At 41.2% G+C, this 8162-nt stretch overlaps 1 non-coding gene across 1 annotated transcript; it reads left to right on the forward strand.

Moving 5' to 3' along the window:
• The first annotated feature begins 513 nt into the window (after positions 1–513).
• LOC112752603 (small nucleolar RNA R71) lies at positions 514–620 on the forward strand. The gene has a single exon (XR_003177031.1). It is a non-coding gene; the product is annotated as a small nucleolar RNA R71 (small nucleolar RNA).
• Positions 621–8162: the final 7542 nt, after the last annotated feature.

Below are 8162 nucleotides of genomic sequence, written 5' to 3' on the forward strand. Positions count from 1 at the left end.
TGTTTGTGAGTTGCATTGTTGTTGGGGTTGTGGCGTCTCTGATCTTGGCCTTGGTCTTGTTGATTTCCCCACCTAAAGTTTGGGTGGTTTCTCCAACCAGGATTATATGTTTTGGAGTATGGGTCATGGTTCTGCCTAGGTGAATTCCCAATGTAGTTGGCTTGTTCCTGATCACCCTATGCTTCTTCATTCACTCCTTCTTGGGTTGCTGCTGAAGTGGTGATTGCTGCTACTTGATTCCTCTCAATCTTCTTGGTGAGGTCAGCTAATTGCTTGGTAATCATCTTGTTTTGAGCTAGCAGTGCATCCACATTGTTCAGCTCTATCACTCCTCTAGTATTGCCTCTTTCAGAAGCATAGAAGTAGTCATTCTCTGCTACAGTCTCAATGACATCTATGGCTTCTTCAATGGTCTTCTTCTTGTTCAGAGATCCCCCGGATGAGTGGTCTACTGCCTTCTTTGATTCATACGAAGGGCCTTCATAGAAGATGTGCAACTGTACCCATTCATTGAACATATCTGGCGGACATCTTCTTGTCAAGTCTTTAAACCTCTCCCATGCTTCATATAGAGTCTCACCATCCTGCTGCCTGAATGTTTGTACCTCAGCTCTCAACCTGTTGATCCATTGAGGAGGATAGAATCTTGCCTAGAACTTGTTCACCACATCTTCCCAGGTTGCTAAACTCTCCTTTGGAAAGGATTCCAGCCATTTAGATGCTTTGTCCTTGAGTGAGAAGGGAAACAGAAGTAGTCTATATGTGTCAGGATGAACACCATTAGACTTCACAGTATCGCATATCCTCAAGAAGGTGGTTAGATGTTGATTGGGGTCTTCTTGGACACTTCCTCCGAATAAACAACTGTTCTAAACAAGGGTGATGAGCTGTGGCTTTAGTTCAAAGTTGTTGGCATGTATGGTTGGCCTTTGGATGCTACTTCCACAGTTTCCTGGGTTTGGGTTGATGTAAGAACCCAAAACTCTTCTCTCTTGTCCAACCTGATGCGCTGGACCTTCTCTGCCACGGTTGTGAGCCTCTTCTTCATGGTGGTTCTCCATATTCTCCTCCATGTCTCGTTCAAAGTACTCTTCCTCTTCCTCAGCACCAACTACTCTCTTTCCTCTTGCTTCCCTCCTTAATCTAAGGAAGGTACTCTCAGGTTCAGAATCAAAGGAAGTTGAAGCCCCACTTCTTCTACCTGTCATACAACCAACAAAGAAAAAGCAAGAGAGATAGATACAGACAGTAATTTCTACAGAAATGCTGTTAGTGTGAGTGATGCAATATATCAAACAGTTAGTGGGTTAGTGACTGAATGGTAAACAACTAAGAAAATGGGTAGGGGAAAGGGAAGAAAATAGCTAAACAAAAAGTAAATTACTCAAATGAAAATCAAACAAAATAAAAACAAATGCTCAATCTAGTTATCCACCAATTTAATCATTGTTGATACAAAATCAATCCCCGGCAATGGCGCCATAAACTTGATGCACGGAAACTTGTCTCTCAACAAATTTCCTTCGGCAAGTTCACCGAATTGTCGTCTAGTAAAAACTCACAGTAGAGTGAGGTCGAATCCCACAGGGATTGATTGGTTAAGCAACTTTAATTGGAAGAATGTTCTAGTTGAGCTAAGCAGAAAGTGAGTTGAGAATTGCAGGAAATTAAATGGCGGGAAAGTAAATAGCAGAAAATAAATGACGGGAAGTAAATTGCAGAATCTTAAATGGGGAAGGGAAGTTTAGCATGAAAGTAAATGGCAATAAGTAAAAAGAATGGGTAAGATCAGAGATGGGGAATTCATTGGGCTTAGGAGATGATGCATTCTCCAGATCAAGTTCATTTTCATCTCTTCCTCAATCAATGCATTCATTGATCTCCTTGGCAATATTAAGTGATTGAATTCCAATTCCTTGGTAATTCAATCTCTCAAATCAGATCAATAGCCAATTCCTTGGTCTAATTGCTCATGAGAAGAGATGAAGTGTGGTCACTGATTATACCACATGTATTTCCAAGTCAAAGTATTGGGAGAATTATATGTCACTATATCCGCCCAAACCCCAATTTGGTCCAACATGAGAAAACATTTCTAGCATGATCTCTTCATCCCTTTTCCAAAGTTCAGAAGACATCCAAGTATGAATAGCTTCTTTTCCAAGATAACTACTCAATTGGATGAAGATTGAAAGCTTTCTAGTAAAATCAAGAGAAAAGAAAGAAGAAGGATTATGAAAACTATTATTGATACATCAACTTACAACAGAGCTCCCTAACCCAATGAAAGGGGTTTAGTTGTTCGTGGCTCTCGGAATGGAAAGCAAAGATGGAGAGTACATTCTCAAAGTTAAACTAGAGGTGCAGAGAAAGTAAAATACAGAGAGTAATTCTAATAATGCAAAAAGCTCCCTTTTCTAGTTCAAAGCTCTCCCTATTTATACTACTCTTCTGATCTTCTAGTTGGCTCTTCAAGTCTTGGATATGGGCCTTTGGATTTTGAGTTGAAGCAGTTATCTTCTTCAGTGGGCTCAACTTTACTTGCAGAGAAAGTGTGAAGTAGCCAGGGACTTTAGCTTAGGGCGTTAGTGGTGTTAACGTTAAGTGAAAATGTGGGGTTGAGAACATTAGTGACAATCACCTTTTTCACTAACGTTCTTAACCCAAAGTGGTCCACGTTAACTTCAACGTTAGTGGTACTAACGTGACCACTAATGTTGACCCTTGGCCCTTCGCAAACGTTACTGGGATTTACCTTTTTCAATAACTTTGAGAGTACCCCTTTCTCCCTACGTTAGAGTTCACGTTAGGATAGTTAACGTGGCCTTTAACGTAGGCTTGCCAAATCTTTGAGAGCGTTAGTGACACTTTCCTTTGTCACTAATGCTTCAGAACGCCCCTACTTCCCACGTTAGAGTTCACGTTAACTAAGTTAACGTGACTTCTAACGTGGTATTGATAGCCATCTCCAACGTTAGTGACAAAGGTGAGTGTCACTAACGTTGGCTCATCATCCCTCTTCTCCACATTAGCTTCCATGTTAATGTAATTAACGTGGCAACTAACGTGGCTCATAGTGGCTCAATCTAACGTTAGTGACAAAGGTGAGTGTCACTAACGTTGGCATCATCTTGTTCTTCCACATTAGAGCTCACGTTAACTTGACGTGGCCAATTGCCCCTTTTGGAACGTTAGTGGCACTTACTTTTACCACTAACGTTGGAGTTCTACTTCTCTTCCACGTTAGCTTTCACGTTAACATAGTTAACGTGGCAACTAACGTGGGCTATGATGGCTCACGAAGGTGTTATTGGAAATCACATTTTTCATTAATGTTGCAAGCTAGCCTTCATTCCACGTTAGTGGTCACATTAGCTAGACTAACGTGGCTGCTAACGTGTTTCTTCCTTGCTTCCTTTATCCTGAAATTAGGCAATAAAGTGCATCAAAGCTCTGATCCAAGTTATGAGACATGCATCATTCAATTTGTCCTTTAATTCATGCATAATTCTTATGAAATCATGTAAAATTCACAATATTTGCTTGAATCAAGATGTAAGTGATTATTTATCCAAAACTTGCTTATTTCCTAAGAAAATGCATGAAACTACCTTAAAACCAAAATGAAAAGGTCAGTGAAACTGGCCAAAATGCCCTGGCATCAGACTCTTGAATCCCCTCAGCTATAATCTCGTGCACATTGATGCCTCCACCCTTTATTAAGCAATGTACCATAGTAGCTCGAGTAGTGTTAACCTCAGAATTGTTTGCAGCTAGGAGGATAGATTTCCTCACGAGCTCAAACTATCCCTTGGCTTTCGGGATGAGGTCTCCTCTCCTGATGAACCGGGGTCTCCTATCCAAATACCTTTCCTAGTCAGATCCTATAACACACATATCGTTCACAATTTCTTCAAGTTCATCATTATCGGGGCCATTACTTATTCTTACATGATAACTGGGCTCATTAAAATGTGGTGATTTTAGCTGAAGAGTCCTTGTTATAGTATTGGGGCTGAAGTCCACCTCTGTTCCTCTCACATAACTTTTGAAGGTGGGGGCCTTGGTTTTGTCTTCTCTGACCATATTTGCATAGAACTCTTTGATGAGATTTACATTTATCTTTGCTTCTGGGTTCGTGAGCCTTTGCCAACCCCTTTGTTCAATCTTCTCTCGAATCTGTGGGCACTCATCCTCGTTGAACTGGAATGTTAACTCAGGCAATATCTTTTTGAGCTTTATCCGTTCAAATTCGAATTCATGGAATGCAATTTTGAATCTCCCTTCATTGAAAGGGATGCTCTCCACCGGTTCCTTCCTCTTTTGCCTCTTGGAACTTGATGATGCCATAAGTGACTTTTGAGATGTGAAGGTGTTGAGAATTATTGGTTAATGATGGGATTCGGCTGGTTAAGGTGGGGTAAGAGGAGTTAGGTGCCAAAAGTGGGAAGTGTAAAGGATGGAAATTGGAATGTGAAAGGGAGTATGGAATGAAAACCGCTTATATAGGAAAGGGGTGAGTGAATGAAAGGTGTGGATTGATGGAGTGGGTGTATGATGAACGGATGGGGTTTAGCATGGGATGAGCACAAGGATCATCAACTTTATGATGGGGTCGGTTCAGTTTCCAAGCGTGTTCTTCTTCCAATGTTGCATGGCAACATTTCCCAATGCATTCCCCCTTGAGACATGTGTATAGTCCCCTCCTTTTGAAGTGGCCGAAACCTCCTTCTTCAATTATCCCATCAATTCTCCTACAAATAAAGGGATGTAATTAATGAAATTTTGGGAAGTGGCGGCAAAATTTAAAAGAAAAGAAAGAGTAACTACTTTTTAAAATTTTTTTGTTGTTAACTAACTAAGTGCTATTCATGAGTACAAACCAACTGACTAATTGATTGTCCATATATGCAACATTGGTGACACCAAACTTAGTTTGTGGCCATGCGGTGTAAAAGGAATTGTTCAAGGTTCTAAGAGTGACATGATATGAATCGCATTCATGTTCTCTTAGTGTGCCTTGAACACCAAACTTGTTCTTCACTATGTGTTGCAAAAAGGAAAGATTTAGTCAAGTGTATGTCAAAGTTGATTTGGACTTCATGAAACTTGCATTATTGAGTACTTTTAAAAGCATATAAAACATGGGTTGCCTCCCATGAAGCGCTTCTTTAGCGTCACTAGCTTGACGTTCTGCCCTTTGTCAGGGTGGTTGGTAATGCTTTAGATCTTCCCCTCTTGCAGTAAACCTATATCCATTGGCTTCATCAAGGATCTCTACATGTTTTAGGGAGAGAACTTTGTTGATGGTGAAAACCTTAGGTAGCTGAGATGGCATAGTGGGGAGATGAGGTGGGATATCTAGGAAGTAAGCTGAGATCACTTTATCCCCTGGAGAGAAATCCTCTGTAGGGATCTTTTTGTTTCTCTACCTCCTTGGTGCCTTCTTCTTTGTTCCTTTTGATGTTGCCCTACTCTTTATGACCTCTTCTTTCAAGGAAATTTTATTGCTGGTCTCATATGACTCTGGTGGTTTAGGTTCCTCCTGATCTTCCTTGGGCTGTGACAACTGCCGATTATCTTGTTCATCAACCAAAGGGATTCCCTGTGCTTCAATGCTTGTTTCTTCCACCAGTGCTTTGTCGTGCTCTTTCTTTGGTTCCTTGCTTTCCTGATCTGCTTCTTGTGAGGGTTTGAAGACATTGAATGCGAGTTGTTTGTCATGTATCCTCAATCTCCTCGCTCCACATCTATGAGCGCTCTGGCTGTAGCTAGGAATGGTCTTCCCAATATGATTGGGTAAAGGTGACTCTCTTCCATTTCCAATATGACAAAGTCTGTAGGAAGGAAGTAGTTCCCAACCTTTACCAACACGTTTTCAACAACTCCCACTGCTTGTTTTTGAGTTTTGTCAGCCAGCCTGATGACTACGTCTGCGGGCATTAGCTCATTAATCTACATCTTCTTCATAAGGGATAAAGGCATTAAGTTGATGCTTGCTCCCAGGTCACAGAGTCCTTTGTCAAACATTGTTTCTCCTATGCCACAGGGGATATGAAAACTCCCTGGGTCCTTCCTTTTTGTAGGCAACTCTAGTTGAATGAGAGCACTACACTCCTTATTCATCACTATTGTTTGCCCTCTCTTGAGTGAGCTTTCCTGGTCAACAACTCTTTCATATACTTAATGTATGAGGGAATTATTTGGAGAGCCTTGATGAATGGTATGTTCACATGGAGAGATGTAAATATGTCAAGGAACTTTGAGTATATTCTCTTTTCTACACCACCCTTGAGTCTTTGGGGAAAAGGTGCATAGAGTCTCAGCATCTTCTTCTGTGTAATTTTGATTTCTTGGTGATCCTCTTCCTGTTTCTCTGCTGATGTGTCTCCAGGTTGTTCTAATGGTTTATTAGTGCACGAATTGTGAATCACACTTTTCACAACGCGTACCACTAACCAGCAAGTGCACTGGGTCGTCCAAGTAATACCTCACGTGAGTAAGGGTCGAATCCCACGGAGATTGTTGGTTTGAAGCAATCTATGGTTATCTTGTAAATCTTAGTCAGGAAGTCAATTATGTTTATCAGTTGAATTGTGAATAACCAAGAGAGCATAAATTAAAGATTACTTGTTGTGCAGTAATGGAGAATATGTTGGGGTTTTGGAGATGCTTTGTCTTCTGAATCTCTGCTTTCCTCTGTCTTCTGATTCACGCACGCACGCCCTCCTATGGCAAGCTGTGTCTTGGTGGATCACCGTTGTCAGTGGCTACCTTCCGTCCTCCCAGTGAAAACTACGCTCACGCGCTCTGTCACAGCACGGCTAATCACCGGTTGGTTCTCGATCCGGTTGGAATAGGATTTACTATCCTTTTGCGTCTGTCACTAACGCCCAGCCTTCAAGAGTTTGAAGCTCGTCACAGTCATTCAATCCTTGAATCCTACTCGGAATACCACAGACAAGGTTTAGACTTTCCGGATTCTCATGAATGCTGCCATCAGTTCTAGCTTATACCACGGAGATTCTGATTAAGGAATCTAAGAGATACTCATTCAATCGTATATAGAACGGAGGTGGTTGTCAGGCACACGTTCATGATTTGAGGAAGGTGATGAGTGTCACAGCTCATCACCTCCATCACAGTTAAGCGCGAATGAACATCTTAGATAGGAACAAGCGTGTTTGAATGGAAAACAGAAATACTTGCATTAATTCATCGAGACACAGCAGAGCTCCTCACCCCCAACAATGGGGTTTAGAGACTCATGCCGTCAGAGAATACAAAGTTTAGATCTGAAATGTCATGAGATACAAAATAAGTCTCTAAAAGTCGTTTAAATACTAAACTAGTAGCCTAGGGTTACAAAATATGAGTGGACTATGATGGATGATGCAGAGATCCACTTCTGGGGCCCACTTGGTGTGCTGGGGCCCACTTGGTGTGTGCTGGGCTGAGACTTAAGCAATTCATGTGCAGAGGCAATTTGTGGAGTTGAACGCCAGTTTTTGTGCCAGTTTGGGCGTTCAACTCCAGTTTTTGATCCTTTTCTGGCGCTGGACGCTAGAATTGGGCAGAGGACTGGCGTTGAACGCCAGTTTACGTCATCTATTCTTGTGCAAAGTATGGACTATTATATATTGCTGGAAAGCCCTGGATGTCTACTTTCCAACGCAATTGGAAGCACGCCATTTCGAGTTCTGTAGCTCTAGAAATCCACTTTGAGTGCAGGGAGGTCAGAATCCAACAGTATCAGCAGTCCTTTTTCAGCCTGAATCAGATTTTTGCTCAGCTCCTTCAATTTCAGCCAGAAAAATACCTGAAATTACAGAAAAACACACAACTCATAGTAAAATCCAGAAATATGAATTTTTCCTAAAAACTACTGGAAATAAACTAGAAACTAACTAAAACATACTCAAAACTATATGAAATTAACCCCAAAAAGCGTATAAAATATCCGCTCATCACAACACCAAACTTAAACTGTTGCTTGTCCTCAAGCAACTAGACAAATAAAATAGAAGACTAATAGGTTGAGAAGCAATAATATTTCAGAGTTTTTGATTGAAGCTTAGATCCTAATTAGATGAGCGGGACTAGTAGCTTTTTGCTTCTGAACAGTTTTGGCATCTCACTTTATCCATTGAAGCTCAGAGTGA

This window comes from Arachis hypogaea, chromosome 15, assembly GCF_003086295.3.
Source record: "Arachis hypogaea cultivar Tifrunner chromosome 15, arahy.Tifrunner.gnm2.J5K5, whole genome shotgun sequence".
NCBI lineage: Eukaryota > Viridiplantae > Streptophyta > Magnoliopsida > Fabales > Fabaceae > Arachis > Arachis hypogaea.